Here is an 18,326-nt window from a genome sequence, read left to right as displayed (position 1 = left end):
AAAATTATAAACTATTATGCAAAATAAAGTTCAGGGCACTAGGTGGTGCTGTGGGACTTTCCAGATAAAGCAGCCCAGCAAAGGTCTGCATTTGACAAATGAGTTGTATGCTTGATTCTACATATTTAGTTGTACATTAAATATTTTGTATAAGTAAACCAATACCACATAAGTAATATTCAAATTAAGATTTTTTATAGGAACCTCTTTTAGGAGGACACAATCTCCTTTCATAATTGTGTGTCCTAATTCCTGTGTTGAATTATTTAAAAATCTTTATATAATAAACGCTTTTTTTGAGGCACACGCCTTAATCATTGCTTCCCACTTATTTTTAAAGTTACAGAATTCTTTCATGCATTCTAGGATCAGTAACTATACATTCTTGTCATGACATTTTCTGTTAGGGTCCTTTATCACTGTGCACATTGTAATCTCCTTAGATTCTGTTTTTCTCTTTCCCCCAGATGCAACTGCTCTTTGTAGTGCTGCTAATCCAAATACTGGCAGCAGCCAGATCGGCAAGGTAAATGTATGAACCGGGCCTTGGATAGGACAATAAGATAATGCAGTAATCTGGGAAACAAGAGCATATGCATTTGAATTCAGAAGGACACACGGGCCTGACACACAGCCCACTATGCATGCCAAGGACGCACATCTGTGGTCTGCATGTGGCCTGGGGGCTCCTCATCTGTGACCTCTTCTCAAGTCCAACATGTTCCTGTTTTATCTTTGAGTGACACATCTTAAAGATAACCCAAGAATTCCATTTCAAATGAAAGAGAGCAAATGACTTTTCCCGCTGTCCTTCTGAATGTTTTATCATTTATGTACATCCCTTTTAAAGGACAGCAATTACCTATGATCTGGGAAGTAAACTATAATGGCCAAGAGCATTAGCTGTGATGATCCACGGATTCAAAGAGAAAGAAAGATTTAGCAGTATTTTCCCATCACTGTGATCTACTTCTCCTGCAGGTACTTTTATGATGGTGAAGGGGAGAAATAAAGTATTTAATATTGAATGTATAGATACATATTAACACAAATTAAAAAGTTTGAATTTCTCAATAGTAATGGTAGAACTTAAAATCATAGGTAAAAATGATGTTTAAAAGAAATGAAAAATAACTTTTCAGTAAATGCAACAAAATTTATCTAAAGAAATGTTGTTCAAGTTTTTCAACACAAGTCCCTGGGGCGCTCTGAGACTACAATTGAGACTGGGTATGGTGGTGTGTGCGCCTGTAATCCCAGCTCTTGGGAGACTATAAATAGCTGGATCACTACAAGTCTGATCTAGTAGTGAGACCCTGAACACCCTGTAGACCCTTCCCTAAAATACAAAAGAAAAAAAAAGAAGTATTAATAAAAAAGTTTTTCAACACAAGAAGCCAAATTCATTATTAAACCTTGAGTCATTCGAAATACTTTTAGCTCCCTCCAGAAAGGTAGGAGAGAAAGGGGATGATGATAAAAGGAATTAAAATGCAGTGCATAAATGCACCAATTCTACACAAGAAATGGAAACATTACATACTATCAGCATGTAGTGATAAATGGTTTTTTTTTTTAAAAGCACTTCTATACCATATAAAATATCAAGTCCAGTCATTTTTTAAGTGCAAGAGACCACAGAAATGAACAATTCTCTTGTTATTTTAGTTACACTTTGCAAATGATCTCTTCTTGAAAGATAAACACAGTGAAGCTTAAGTCTCCAGGTGACAAGGCTGTGTCTCAGAAAGCTAAATGACCTGATGCTCACAGAACCATGCGGGAATCACAATTCACTTTGAATCGGAAATAAGCCTTGTATCAGTCAACCAAGGCAGAAAGACCATGTTTCAAGAATTTCAAATACTGTATTGTTTAAACACTCACAGGAATCTCTGTCAATGCTAAAAAATCATTTGGAACTTTTAAAGGATTTCATGGGTTACAGCACAGATAACACGGAAGTAGTGAAAAACAAAAACCAAATTAGAACCATGCTGCTGAATTTCTTTCAACTCATTTTTTAGATGATCTGTATTGCCATCTCAGATGAGTCTTTTGGCTTAATAAGCTTCTTGTTTTAACACTGTGTGCCTTCTTTCAGAATGATAGCTCTCATAGGGCTGTCGAGAGACCCAGGGGTCCCTAGACCGTTTTTTTTGAAGGTCAGAGATTAAAAACTACCCTTACAATAATAGCAACACTTTATTTGCATTTATGACTGTCACTCTCTCACCATTCTACAGTATAGTTTTCCCAGGCTACAATGACATTTGATATTAAGACAGACTCAATACAGAACCAGAATATACTTTAGCTGCTCTAAATATAATATACTAAAGCCAGATATGAAAGAGATTTGCAAAATGTAAAGCAATGATACTTTTCTCACTAGTATTTTTTGAAAATATAATTACTTTTCATAGAAAAATAGGTCTCTCTATCATGCAGTTTAATATTATTTTTAAATGAGTAATTTCCTGGCTTTCATTTCAAATACAGTAAATACAGAGAGATACCAGGCATATAAGCTCTCTGTGGTTCTCAATAAATTTTTGTGATATAAGACTTCCAAAAGTTTGAGAACACATTTTGAGGTTAAACCATTCACAAAGTAGTGAGTATGTTTTCCTGCAAATGCTTTTATGAATCTGAAACTTCTTTCACAATGAGAGTTGGTAGAATCCTGGAAGGTGGATCACTGTGGAGCAGGAGGCACCTTTTTCAGCAAGGCAGCCTGAACGGCTTGATGTAGCGGGGTGCAGTGGCAGGAGAGCAATGGGCCCAGGTGGAAAGACTCAGGTAGAACAGGGAAGGAGAGAGTGCAATGACAAATGTTTAGGTTTTAAAATTTTGCCTGCAACCAGTTTAACACGTGGCAAGGGGTCACTTTCCCCCAACTTCTCTTGCCACGCTGAAATGCAGCCCTTAGTAACGTCTCACTACTCACTGTCTGGCTGCTCCTCACCGTCTGCACAAGCTGCTCTTGCCTACTTCTCCATTTCCATCTCTCCCCATCTCCACTTGGGTCTCCACACTGCAGCAACAGGGCCTTGATCTATTACTTAAAGACCCCTGTCAGCACCTGCCAGCGCATACTAGTTTCCTTTCATCATTCAGGAAGCCTTCTTGCCACTAGCAGTTATCCCTAAATATGCACTCGTGACACCATGGACCTTCTCCACAGCAAGTATCAGGGCTGCAATTTTATGTTCATTTATTTGCTTCTTTCACTTATATCTGCATTTCTTCCACTAGGCTGTAAAGTCTCTGAGGGTATGGACCACACTTATCTTAACTCCATCTTGAATTCCCTGCACTAAGTCATATCCACGGAGTGTAGTAGAAGCTCAATTAACTTTTTGAATTAAAGAAGAAAAAACGATCTCTTGCTTCTAGGACTGATAATTATAATAACAATAGGCAGTATTTATTAAGGATGTGTGCCGCCGCATACTCTTATATGTATTCTGAAAGTTGATACAATTCTGAAACAGGGCAATGGATAGGTACAGTTATTATCTTCATTGGCAGATGAATAAACCAATGAATACAGAGATCAGCTTTTTTTTGTTTGAAGACAAGGTATTGCTTTGTGGTTCAGGCTGGTTCTAGCTTCGAACTATGTAGCCCAGGAAAGCCTCAAATTCTCAGCAATCCTTCTACCTCAGCCTCCCAAATGCTCGGATTACCAGTATATGCTATTACTCAACAAGATTAGCTAATTTAATCAAAGTCAAACAGTGATTTTGAGGTCAGGATTTGAGGTTCTAGAACCTACAACACTCATAGCTCAGTTTCCTTATGGATGAAAAAGTGTTTATGGTGTAATCTTCACTTATAAGGTTGGAATTGAAAATTACTGTTCCTAGAAATCAATGACTAATTTACAAATTTTAGGAAGCTAATTTGCAAATGGGTCACTGACTCTGTTCAATAAACATTTTCTTTAAAATGTTTATTTTTGAACTATAAAATATTTTCAAAAAGCCATCATATGCAAAGGCTTTAGAGCATTTTCATTTTTTCTTGGTTAAAAGGAGGTAAAACATTTATGCATTCTGTTCTCTAAAAGTATAATGGAAGTCCAAGAAATAATGACTACTACCCCCCACATGATATTTGCTCCTACTCTGAAAAACAGGAGACTAAAAAAATATACAGACTTAGTGAAACTCTCTTCCTTCTGAGAAATTATGTTTTTTAAAAAGGAATCAAAACAAAGCCCAGAGTTTAGAATTAAATAGATATATTTCCTGTGTGAGTTTAATTTAAATTACATTTTTAGCTACATTTATTTCTTAATTAACACAGGTTTTGTTGCATTGATCATGTGAAATTAAAAAAAGTTTCATAAGTCATTAAAGGTGTAACACAATAATAGTTTAAATCTATTTTTTCCTTGTCACAGCTTTCTTAAGCATCTACACCAAGAGAAAGTAAAAGTCTAGGAAGCCTATAAATTCTAACAATTTATCCCCTAAAACTTAACAATCTGTATTTTTTTTGTAATTCTATATAGTTTTTTTATTATGTAGTAACATATAAAAGTGGTATCTCTCAATGTTAACATTTTTTACATTATTTTATAAATGACAGCTATTTTTATTTATAGTTTATTACAAATCCATTGAACAGTCTGGAATTTATGGAACCAGAGAGACAATCTGTATTATGTTTTATGTTTAAAGTTCAATTTGAGATTATCAGGATCATTGTAGCTTTACTTAACAAATAATTATTGGACGCCTATTCTATGTTAGGTAAGCCCTTGAGACCTAATCTCTTAACAGTGACAACAAAGTACTGTATAAAGGGAAAGGCTGGTAATGTGGATTAGGAAAGGATGTGGCTTCCCCTCAGCAGGCCTCGTACTCCTGAAATGACATCTAAGCTGAGGCCCGATCAAGAGCGGGGATGGCCAAGACAGGCAGAGAGAACAGGAGGGGCCAGGAGATGGTTTGGCTGTGGGAGAAGCAGGGCAGTGAGGGGGTGAGCAGCCCAGACAGAGGCCTGAAGCCAAGAAAGTGCTCACAGTGTTCACTGGAGAAGGAAGACAGGACACAGGGAACAGGACGCCTTAAAGCACTGCAGGACATGACTCTCACAGAATCCTTCTGAAAAGATAAACAGTTAAGTCTCTTGGCCTTTTCATCTTCTAGTAAATCAAAACAACAAAAAGGGCAATTAGATTAAGAAATATCTCAAAAAATACTATTTGGAATTTAACTTTTCTCAGCACTACAACATTTTTTTTTTTTTAAAGCCCTACTGCCAAAATGTCAGAAAAATCAAACCTGGCCAGGGTTCCTAAATTGAGACACAGCTGTGGAGGAACACATGAAGAAAGTTAGGATCTAAAGACTACACACACACGCACGCACACACACACACACACACACACACACAAACACACACACACACAAAGAAAAAAAAAGACTATACATAACCTCTAAGGCTGGTGAATGCTCTGTTCTCTGAAGAATATTTATCACTATGGTAAACCCACTCCTTTTGGAATTTTTGTAAGCAAGGAGTTGTTTTTTTTTTTTCTTTTTTTCCCTATTCAACAGTGGAAAATGGAAAGACCTAAAACCTCTCACTGTATGGTAATCTACAGTGCTTGTGGACTGGTGCCTTCTGCTCAGGCTCCCGTCATCAATTATGTATAGAAATATACAGCTACAGCAGTAGCCAGTGTCATGGGCCTGTCAGGGATCTCTTAAGAGGAACAAAAACATTTGATTGTGTCTACTTTTAGAAAACAGGATGGGTGAAAAGATGATCTGTGAAAGAAAATCCAAGTAATTCACAATACACATATTAACCTCTTAAATGAAAAATGGATTTTAAAAGTGCACTTGAAATCAGAAATATAACTAGGGAAAAGCTTTGAACTAAAGATACAAAAAAGGCTGCCATAAGCTCATCAAAATCACACTTTAGAACACAAATTCATTTCTTCTGCATTTGAAGAAAAGCAACAAATGGGGGTCACCAAGCTCCAACCTTTCCGAAGCAAATTCAATGGATTCAGTGTTTACAACAAGGAGTAGTCATGTCATTTGAAATACAATGTCTTGTAATTACCAAACCTGCCCGGCTTTTGAGGTGTGAGTTTTCATTCTAAATGAATGAAGCATGTTTACAAACTGACCTGGGAGCACAAGGACTACGAAGATTAACATGAGGAAATGCAATCTAGGAAATCTTATGGAATTTTCCCTATTATATCAAACACAGCAACGGCTTTCACTGGGATTTCAATAAATTTAGTTCTATACATTGCCACAGAAATTCAGTTTTTCCCTCTTTCTCTAGGGTAGCAGCTGGTGTGCTGTGTATTTAAATGTGAAAAGGAATTCTTGTTCTCAGTACCTACATAAATGTACCTGAGCAAATCTGGAAAAATAATTTATTTTAAGTAAAATGACTTTATTTCGTTTCACGTAAGGCATCAGACATGCTTTTAAACATCTAAGAGTCATGTTTGCAAAAAAGCATATAGAATTCTTCTGGAGAAAAGTACAATACATAAAAACGTATTTAAATTTATATAAATTTTCTGAACACACATTCTTGAAAATATATCCTCATTCTATACTACTTCCTGGGTAGGATTTTTAATGTCTGAGTTTTATAAAATAGTTTAGTTGAGATATAAATAATGTGATGTAGCCAAAGATATCATAATTTCATATTACTTCAAAGAGTGTAGAGCAGCTGCATTTTGTCATTACTATATAGGTTAGATCACATACCATATTGTAGAGCAAAATTTGTAAAATTGAAAGCATATTTAAAAATCAGCTTTAACACATTATGAAATGCCTGGAATAGATAAGTGCCAAATCAATTACCTTATTTCTTAGATTTCAAATGGGCATAATTTTCAGATCATTCACAGGAAACATAACTAAGCAAAACAGACCTCAATGAATGCTGAATATTTGACTTTCTCATTTCTCACCTTTTAAACAAATGGCTTCTATCCATTTGTTTACACAAATTGCTTTAAACAAATGGTACATGGAAAATTCCATCCTATTTAAATATATGACAATTACTGTAGACTCACAACACATCAAATTAGTCACTTAGTCACTTGTTACTAATATAGCATGTTTAAAAGACAAGACTACAGTTCTATAACTACTACAGTTTATTTTTCAAATTTTGGCTTGTCTATGTAGTTAATTAAATACTCTGCAAATTCACAAACTTACTTGAGACCACTTAAATATCTTCTTTTTTTTTTTTTCACTTAAAAATCTTTTACTGTGAATTTTAAACCCATATTTTGTTATATACATTAAACGTAAAGAAAATCTATCAGGCCAGCCTGATAGCTCAGCAGACTATAAAGTGCCTGCTTAGGCAGAGCGCAGCAGCTGGGGTTCAATCCCCAGTGGGCTGTGCCAGCCCTGCCTCAGGGCATGCTGAGACAGCAACTGAGACTAGGCGTGGTGGCACGTGCCTGTAATCCCAGTGCTTGGGAGGCTAAAAACAGGAGAAACACTACAAGTCTGATCTATATAGTGAGACCCTGAAGATCCTGTCCTAAATACAGAAAAAAAAAAGATCTTTCATTACCCTTCTACTATGTAACATGTACTTGACAGGAATTAGCTCAATCCTTGAAAATGTATCAGCTATCATTCCAAAAAGCAAACAACTTATCCAAAGGTCACGCTGCTCCTGAGAGACTTTATTCCATCGCTCAAATACTTAGACTTCCTTCATCTTGAAAAGCTTTGTTTGAATTCTGGAAATATTGCACTTTTCTCTTTTACCATCTTCCCTTACACCTTCTTTCTTGGCTTTATTCAAGTCTTTGACAAGGCTCTTCTTGGCCAGCTTATCTAGAACATTCTCGCCAGTCCCTGTTTCCCATTTTCCTCCCCCTAGCGATTTCCAGCTCCTTACTATCCTTTATGTCCATAAAACTTATCACTGCTTGGTGTTCTATGTATTTGTTTGCTTACTATCTGTTTTTCTCATGGTTCTTTCATTATTCCCCCAAACTAAGCCATATAAGAGAGCTCATTTGTATTCCATCTCTCCTCAGTTTCTGCAATAGGGTCTGGAATAAAGGAAGACTTCTGTAAATTTGTTCAACAGACAGTTGGCTAGAAGTTATGGAGGTGGGGTTTGAATTTAGATCATACTAACATCAAGCCTATGCTTACTTGACTACAGTGGATTTTCACTGAAATATTGAATATCCATACTGAGGGTGTAAATATTAAATGTGCCAAGAAATGACACATATTTATAATGCACTCTATAACTCTATCCATCTCTGTTCTATCTATAGCATGTAACTAAAGAAAGTGGCTTCTCCAAGACAAAGGGAATGACAGGTCCCATCATCCAGGTAGAAAGAAGAAAGAAATACCACTAAATTAGCACTTCGTTAATGTATGTACATGTAATTTATGATGTACCTAATTTTATTCTTATGCCGATGATATAGTCAATAAAGATGTATAAACAGAGATTCAAAGAATAACTGATGACCACTCAGAAGGTTCCAGTAATCTTTGTGCATAGGATTTCATACGTGTATATGTGTGCATGATAAACCTGTATTTCTCAGTATTCATTTCTACCTGAAATATTTTTGTGGTGGAACATTTAAAGAACAAAAGTAACCTCATGGGGCTTATTTAGGACTCTGGAGAGTTGCTTTTCATTCAGAAAAGCTTCATGTAATTAGCTGAGAAAGGGGAGAGATAGATGATTCTTTCTACACAAGTGCCATTAATTTGCCAGATAGCTTAAAACAGTAACTGTGCTCTACCATAAGCCACATCCCAATTATACACAAAAGTAAGACTGGTGAAAACTACTTTGGTGAAAACTGCTTTGGAGTATACCTATCCAACCTCCTCTCCAAGGTGGTTAAGTGACTGGGCTTCAGAGAAACACGTAAGAGAATTTAAGGGAAATAGGAGGTAAACACTAGGGACTGGGGCTTGGTTTCCTTCTGGATAACACTGAAGTCAAAAAGCTCAAAAGGGAAAAGGGAGAGTAGCAACATTGGCAGAAATATGAACTCTCCACTGATCAGGTAGAGACATGCCAGTTTTTTCAGCAGTCAAGTAGCACAGGGAGAGAAGGGTACTTGTGTCTTCCTGACCAGAACTCCACGTGCAGATGCACTATGAAGCCATGAGCTGTTGCTGATGGTGCAAGAGGATGACTGCCTCTGTGTAATGCTGGCTTGGGATACTACAGAAATCTGGATCGGTTAAAAACTCACAGATGCATCCTACAAAATAAAGAGGAAGTCTGCAAATGTACACATCAAAAAGTTTCAGTGCTACATTGCAGAGGGCATCAGAGCTTGACTGTAACTCAAAACATAAAAGACTGCTCCATTCTTCTCTTAATATCTCTTTCCTCCATGTGCCTGATTCTTGAGGGGACAAAGACAGTGGCTCAAAATTGGGAGAGGAAACAACCAGGGAAAACAACAGAAACGTAACACAATTGGTTTTCCCTACTGTACATTACTGACTGTGAGTTAGCAGAGCAGAAGGCGACAAGCATTTAATTGGATCAGAGTGAAGTTCTAGCAATGGACTGAACTAGGCTTTTTTGTTTACTGAAGTATAACACAGTATAAAGCTTTACATGTAAGTCTCATACATCCTTACACATGCCTGACATGTTATGGTTTGGACTTAGAATATGCCCCAAAGTTCTTGTGTTCAGAGATAGGGCTTTTGGAAGGTGACAGGACTGTGGAGGCACTATACTCACCTGTAGACCAACCCACTGATGAGTTAATTCATAGCTAAATGTGCTGTTAGGAAGTGGGGCCCAGTGGGAAAAGGACTGTTACCCGGTGTTCTTTCAGAGGGTTATGTCTCCCTCCCTGTCTCCTTCCTTTTCTACTGGTGTCCTGATTGCCACGAGGGGAGCACCTTTCCTCCACATGATGCTTCTGCCCTGGAGCCAATGAACCGTGGACCAATCCTCTTGAACTATGATACAACTTAAACTCTCCTTGTTTAAACTGTGGGCATTGGGTACAGTGTCCCAATAATGGGAAAGCTGATTGACACAACGGATAATGTACCCAATTAAAAGAAATTTTACTAATTCAGAAAAATCCCTCACACTTCTAGTTGGTCCAAGGTACCAAAGGCACCTGATTTTCATTATCATAGGTTAATTTTTCTTATCTTGAACTTTATATACATATAATCATTTATTTGATTTCTGTGTCTAGCTTCCATGCTTTTTATGAAGTCAATGAAAGACAGCCATGCTTTTGTGGAAGGTAGTAGCTCATCTTTTCCTTTCCTACTTTGGATTCTACTATACACACATATTATCCTTCCTCCTAATGATGGTCTTTTGAGTTTTTTTCCACTTTGAGTTTTAAACAAAAGTTGCTATTAACAGTTCTCTACATGTCTTTTGGTGGATATACAGCCTTTTGCTGTTGAGAATGTACCTGAGGACAGAACTGCTAAGGCACAGATAGGCACATGCTTAGCATTAGTCCACATTGAGAAGTTCCCAAAGTACGAGAACTGTTCTCCATTCATTTTCACCAGCAAAGTATAAGGATTCCAGTTACTAGGCATTTGCATCAACACCTGTTACTGGTAATTCTGTACATTTTTGCTACTATGATGCATGCATAGTAGTGTCTCATTTTAGCTTTAATTTGGATTTTTCTGATAGCTTATGAACAGTTTTTCATATGCCCAATGAAGATCTGGAAATCATCTTTGAAATGTATCTATTCAAATCTACTTTTTAAAAAATCATGTCACCTTTTTATTAATTTGCATGGATACTTAGGGTATGGATCCTTTGGCAAATATCTGAAAAAGATGAGGGCATTCTAAACATCTTGAATTCTGTGGCAGGACCTTTACTCTCTTAATAGTAGCTTTTGATAAACAGATATTTTTAATTATAAAGAAGTCCAGTTGATCAGTATTCTCATATGTGCCTGGGCTGTTGTGACTTAAGATGCTCTGTTTTCTTCCATACCTGTTTTCATTTCAATACCTGAAAATGACTGGAAAAATCATAGGTTCATTCCGAAATTTTAACCAGAAATAAGATGATTGAATTATGGAGTAAACGGAAAGGGATGGAAATGAGTGAGTATAACAATGCTTTCTGCTTACATCCAACAGAGTAGTTCACATAGAAAAAGAGTTATATTTGTCTGGACTCTTAAGATTCATTTCAGAAGGAAGTAAATCATGCCTTTTTAAAAAAAGAAATTAGTCATCCTCCTTGTAAGTATATGAGCTACTCTTGATTAGCTAAGTTTAGATATGACATAGTTGTACTGAATCAGAAGACTTATTATTGAATATACATAGAGTGCCCTAGGGCAATCCACAAAAAGATATAGATCTTACAACTTGATTTTCTTATACACAGTATTTGCCTTTGGAATTTGTGTGTCCTGGGTACAAACCCAGGTTGCTCAATTCCACCAAGGTCATAAAATCTAATGAATATCACCTTGATGTTGGATCTTAATTGAAGCACTTTATTCACAGGAGGAAAACGAGGTGATTTTTTGTGAGAACTCTTAACCTTAGTCTCAGGCCATAACTATAGAGCCAAATGATTTCCTGTGATGACATTCTCTTTTTTCTCTTTTCTTTCTTTTTTTGGCCATCTCAGCCCACCCTGAGGGTGGGGGCTGGCGCCGTATGTGGTGTTGGGGATCGAACTGCAGTTCCCTGAGCCTGCCTAAGCTTGCCTAAGCAGGCACTGGAGACTGCTGGGCTATTTCACCAGCCCTGTGATGACATTTCTTAAATAGCTGTAATCTAAAGTGGCACAATGACATAGCCCATGGAGACGTGTTGCTTGTGACCCATGATCTGCAACATACCTCCCTCAACCATAGCTCACAACTAACTGCTACACTGAACAGACTGAAAGCTGTCACACACTGACTGGGGCTCGAGGCACCACTTCTCACACTGACGATCCCTAACTCTCACTGGATGTTCTTTAGCATCAGCATTCGCCATACGCTTTATCACACCTTGTATTTCCTTCCTTTTCATCAAAGTATATTTGAATTTAAATTTTAAATTATTTGTGGGGACAGGAAGGGTTTATGAGGCAGAGATTTTAGGACTCATTCAAGGGTAGAGTATGAAAGTGCAGAAAAATAAGATGCCGGAATATGAAATTTTTATCTGGATACCTAAATTTGTAATATGGTAAAAATCGTATATATAATTTAAAAATGACAAAGTATACATCAAAATGTTAAAACATCATGATTAACAGCTACTTACTTTATAGCTGTACTCTATACTGTGTGTCTGTACTCTACCTTAAAAATGTTTAGCTCTATTTAAAGCCCAGGTGACAGCCAGGGATATACAGCTCAGTGGCATGGTGCCTGCCTGGCAAGTACAAGGTCCTGAGCTCAATCCCAGTTTTTTAAAAAAACCAAACAGAATTTTGTTCTTAAACAATTGAACTGATGCCCAAACATTCAATGAAGTATCTTACTATTTGATGAGTGTTACACTTAAAATCATCACATTTAATGGTTACTTAGTTACTAACATCGAAAATTCTGTTCAGGATCTAGAAGGTATAGGTATATATTTCCTGTTCTTCAACTTTATTCAAAACAGTGCATTAGGTACTCAACTTCTGGAGCAAATAAATCTTCTCTGAGTTTTGGCTCACTTCCTACTCACCAGGAGGATGTGGGCAAGCTAGTTCATGTAGTTCTGTCCTCTTCAATAAGAGTTGGATATTAAGTTTTATGTGTCTTATCTAAAATGCTAGTGCCTGCCGAATTTCAAATCTGTCAGAGTTTTGGAAGGTTATGTAGGGTATACATGTTAAGGATTCATGCCAGTGGGGTCCAGGGGGAACTCCATAATAAAACACATTGCATTCTGTCATGAAATGCATGCTATTCATACTTATACTTTGTGATAAAAATACAGAATAAAGAAAACTTCATGTCATTTCAGGTCAGATTTTGCCCCAAGCCAAATATGTTGGTTTTGCTCTTGGTTTCCAGTTTCTCAGTTTCTAAAATGAAACAGGAGTGTAAAAGTTTGGAATTGTTTCTTCACAAGGCTGCTGTAAGCATTAAATGACAACATGAATGGAGAGTTCACAGCACACAGTAAGCCCCATTTAGCTGGCAATATTATCTCTGTCAGTCAATATTTTTATAATTTTGAAAGACTAGAAAACACATATTGTTCAAAATAGTTGTTAACAGAATTTCCAATAAATTTTTATCTTGTCTGTGCTTTTGTGTATTTCATAAATTATACACAGTGGACATATACTAGATTTACAGTAAAATAGCCCTATAAGACTTAAGAATTTACTTTCTCATGTCAATGGAAAGAAACTGCTTTCTTAATCCTTTATCACACAGAAGACAAAATATCTGTGCTGAAAATGTTCTTGGGTTATAAAATCAGTGGGGATAAAGAAAGTTTTACTTTTAACTCAGATTTTCTTCTCTTGTGCTCAACCTATATAGCAAGACACGTTTTGCTATTTATACTAAAAATATGGTGTAGCTCCCTGACAGGCATTTCTTCAGTTCCCAAGCTCCTGGAATAATGTATTTATAGATCTGTGTGCTGTCAGGTATCACAATGTTATGATATCAAGATGAATAGCAAAATTCTCACAGTACTATTTTCTAACAGTTACATATTTCCTACTTCCATAAAGAAATTTTAAAACCTCTTAACTAAAACTGAAAACAAAACAAAGCAGCAACAATAAAATCAAACAGAACAAGGCAAAGCAAACAAACATTTTTGTTCATTTTCCCTATTACAGCATTGGCCACTACAACATCGTTGTTGGACAGGACTTTCTATAGTGAAATGCTATATAATTTTAAATGTTTGCTACAATAGCCACTGTCTCATGTAGCTATGAAGCCTTAAAAGGTAGCTAGTGCAACTAAGGCACAACATTTTCAATTTCATTTAATTTTTAAATTAATTTGAATTTAAATTTAATTAGCCACATGTGGCTACTTCTATTAGGCAATACACAACCACAACCTCTCAATTGTCTGTGAAGTCCTACTGAATGTAGACACTGAATGCCAGTCCTATTTTAAAACTATTTATACTGTTTTCCATGTAATAAAATTTGAGATTTTGCAGTTTTTCTTGAAAAGTAGCATTTAAAATATAAATGGAGCCTCCACAGAGGAAACATTTTTGCTTAATTTTGGTAAGTTGAGGAATTTATCATTTCATCCAACTTCCACTTTTCTCTTTTTCCATTAGTTCCACGGGTTCGTATGTCCAATCTATCTGCTGCTGTTCAAGAGAAATAAATAAATAAATAAATAAATGTATGTATTTATATATGTATGTTCACAAAATGGCTTCAGGCAGACAAATATTAAAAACAAACCCAAACCATCATAAAATACCAATACGTAGTCAAAAACAAGTGAGCCTTTCATCGAACTGTAGCAAGTGACTAAAGCAATTTCAATCCCATTGTGGCTTAAAAAAGAAGATGAAACAAAACAAAACAAAACAAAACAAAAAACCTCTTTAAATTTCAGAGCATTCTGAAGAGCATTCTGCTCTTCTTGCTCGATATTAAAAACTACCTAAAATTTGGAAAGGTGCAGAAAGCTCTGTTTGGGCGTTCATTAGACTTCAGCTCACAATTAACACTGCCAGACTCCTTTCTAATCAATTATTCGTTAAGATGTCTAGCATGTCTTTGGAGCCCCTTCCCTCCACATCAGAATGGTTTAAGAGATGACACATGCATGTGTACTTTTCAGAATAAAAGGAGGACTTTAAGCAGGTTTTAGCACTAAATGAGAACAAGGGTAAGAGATGGGAAATCAGCCCTTTTAGTCAAAGTTCAGCTTCTGGCAAGCTGCAGGCAGTGCACAGCATGAGAGGAGCTGGCTCCAGAAAGTGCCCATGTGTTGACAGCTGAGTAAGAGTTTGAAAGCTTAATGGTACAAACGCTTTGTCAATGGTACTGCAGTAGAGCTTTCCTGAAACAGAACGGTTAAAACTTTCTAAAACTTTCTAAAGCTGCTGACAACAAATCATGAGAAATTAACCCACTTGAGGCTTTGACACTAAATTAGCAAGTTGTTACTTTTACAGAGGTAGTAACCCTGCATTGGCTTGATTATGTAAAGAAAAAAAGAAATCATTCTGTTTAGCCTAACATTTTAAAGGAGTATGACTGAAAATTAAAAAAGAATATAGTATGTGCCCCTTCCTCTCCCTTTCCTCAATAAATCCACAAGATACTGAAGCCAAATTGCATAATATATTTTTGTCAATATATTCAATTTATGTCACAGTTGAAAGTTCTACAAATAGTTTCTTCCAAAGTGCAAATATTCAAAACAATCTGGGAGTAAGTTGGAAACAGTAAGTAAGAAAATAGCTTCAGCCAGTATCTAGAGTCACATGTAAAAATTAAGGTACAGTAGTCAACAATAGTGTGTCCAATGTTCACATTTAGTGTTTGTCAATTTTAAGCCTTTTAAATCATCCCAATTGTAATTAAATAATGACGAGTTGTTCTGAGAGCTTCTGGCCCAGCCTCGTCTTTGTGTTCTGTTGACCAGGAGCAGCACCTATCAGGAGGCACCATGCTGCTACTTATTTGTCTGTCTTCCATTATAACTCATTAGTCATTATTAGTCATAGCAAAATGAGAGCACGCCACTAAGGACAGCGACAACATGCTTCATACCTTCCTTCAGCAGACAGCCAGCATAATGGGCATGGATAGCCCGGATTCAGGTCTTGTCTTACCATGACCCTAGGGAAATAACTACCTTTCTGGGCTGTAGTTTCCTCAGTAACAATGGCCACCAGTTCTCCACCCTTTAATGCTACTGTGAGGCTTTAAGTTCTATGTGCTAATTGCATAACATAGTACTTGGCACTTAGTAAATTTTCAAAAAGTGTTGGTTAACATCATTAGTAATGTCTTCATCAACCAATATGTTTAAATATAACAGGACAGTTTCATTTTTAAACATCAGAGGTCAAGAAAAATACAGAGGAGAAAAACCGCAAAGGGATAAAGGAAATGGGATGATCTTTCTTTGAATATGTCTTTACTGGCAATATTGACAGGTAAATTCTACTATCATAAATGATGTTTCTATGAACTTTCACCTTGTGATTCATATACTATGAAGGCTGTGCAGCAGACAGCCTGCTTCCTAAGGCTTGGTTACTGATAGAACATAAAATGAGTAATGTTAGAGGCATTATCTTTGTTATTACAGGGAATGATTTATTCCCTAACACAGCTCTGGAATCCTAATATTAACATATGTTGCAGCAATCAATCACATTCAGTTTTGACTTTCAAATCTTTGTGAAACATCAAATGATACTGCTAAGCATACAGCTTAATTGTATGGGTTGCTGACGTGGACAATAATGCCAATAGTGGGCCAGAAAGAAAGCTAAATCAGCAGTATTGAGTACGGCAATAAAAAAAAAAAAAAAAAAAGGGAATTTTGTGGTTTTTTTTCTTTTAATAGTTTTATTGAGAAACAAAAGCAATGAGACAGTTTGAAAAACAATTAGTAGGACAGTTTCAATAATTAATACATTGCAAATTGTTGTCTTCATAGTGGTTATTCATAGTACAAGATGCAGATATGATAGCCTGTCCAAGCATTATTAGTACAAATCCTTCTTCTCACTGAATTAAAAGTAGCTGTATATCTACCTTAATTATTATGTATATACAGATACAAAATGGTCCTTCATTTTATCCCTTTTTTTTTAGTTTCTTAAGAGATGGTTATTCCATTGCCATTTAAAGCAACATTATATTTTGAAAAATACTTTAAATATATTACAGGAGTATATACAATGCATATACAAGTGGCATGACTATAATTATTCTACTGTATTCTTTTTTTTTAGTTTTTATAGAAGATAAAAATATTTAAAGCATACCATTAGAAATGAGGCAGAACTTCACTAAATAAAATAATAGAAATTCAACAATGGTTGTTATATTGCATTGTGTTGTCTTCAAATCAGTTATTCAGATTACCAGTTATAAGCATGCAAATTTGCTCAATAGAAGATATATAAAATTGAAAAGGAGAAAAATATTAAAAAAATATGGAATGCTTCAAGAATGTGCATGTCATCCTTGCGCAGGGGCCATGCTAATCTTCTCTGTATCGTTCCAATTTTAGTATATGTGCTGCCGAAGTGAGCACAAAAAAAGAAAATTTTGAAGAAAAGCAGTTACCTTAACAATTTAAATTAGATAAAAACACCAAAAAGAATTTGCAAAATAATTTTATTCATGCACTTAATAAATGTGTCAGAATAAACAAAAATCACATAAGCTGAAAAATCAATTAAAATAAAGTCACAGAACATGGCAGAGAATTACTTTTGGCAGTTACTTGCTGTAATATGGTTAATAATTCTAGTCAGTCAAATTAATACAATTTTGTGAATACAGATTTATAGTCACAAAATGCAAGCTTCTAAGAAGATTGTTCTAAGAATCAGAGTAACAAAGTCCTTTTAGGCCTTGAACAACCTGACCATTTTCCTCTGAAAACAAGTAATAAAGAAACCCAGCCTTTAGAAAAAAATTAAATTTCTATGCACTCATATTTGGCTGCTGTTTCTCTCCTTGATTTCCCCTTCAAAGTCCAATCCAGTGCCTTTATTGCTCCATTTATACCCACAGATACGCTTTCATTCCTAATCAGTCTGCCTGTGCATATCACATGTTCTCTGCCATGTTATTGACTGAAAGAAGCCCAGGCACCGTGGGATCAGCTTATATTTCTAATGGGAGTCCCCTGAGCAGACTGGTGAGGCACTTACGGTCAAATTGTCAGTGTTTCTCTGTTAAACTGTAGGGTACAAAGAAAAGAATGTGGAATTCTCAAGCATGCAAAGCTAATACCATACATTATTTGTATCTTCTCCCACAGAGCTCAGAGGATCTTTGAATAGAGGAAAACTTTGCTTTATAAAAGTTATTTAAAACCATCTCTCACTACTCTCTATGGCTTCTTATTCTCTTTGTCTTGCTTACTAATCTTTCCACAGTGTTCACTAAAAAAAAAAAAAAGAAAGAAAAACAAATATTATAAGATAAAGTCATTAAATCACATCATGGCTAAAGAGGTACGATATAGTCAATAATCTCAGAGGTGAATTTAGCATTTTCCTCATAACTGCAGAGGCAATCTGTACATTTTGAAGAAAGAGAAAGTATAGTCAACCACACTTGCGAAATGAGTGCCTAACAGCACCGCAGGAATTCTCTAGATCAGCCTT

The 18,326-nt window shown here is 36.0% G+C and overlaps 1 protein-coding gene and 1 non-coding gene across 2 annotated transcripts in view; both read right to left on the bottom strand.

The window, feature by feature from the left end:
- Window positions 1–18,326, bottom strand: part of Slc10a7 (solute carrier family 10 member 7) — a 321,845-nt gene that overhangs the window by 95,536 nt on the left and 207,983 nt on the right. The gene's annotated exons all lie outside the window — the stretch shown is intronic.
- On the bottom strand, window positions 17,136–17,242 carry LOC111813816. Its single transcript, XR_002818974.1, has one exon. It is a non-coding gene; the product is annotated as a U6 spliceosomal RNA (small nuclear RNA).

The sequence above is a fragment of the Octodon degus genome, unplaced genomic scaffold, assembly GCF_000260255.1.
Source record: "Octodon degus isolate 3935 unplaced genomic scaffold, OctDeg1.0 scaffold00227, whole genome shotgun sequence".
NCBI lineage: Eukaryota > Metazoa > Chordata > Mammalia > Rodentia > Octodontidae > Octodon > Octodon degus.
The sequence above is the reverse complement of the archived record's forward strand: the minus strand, read 5'-3'. Positions and strand labels throughout refer to the sequence as shown.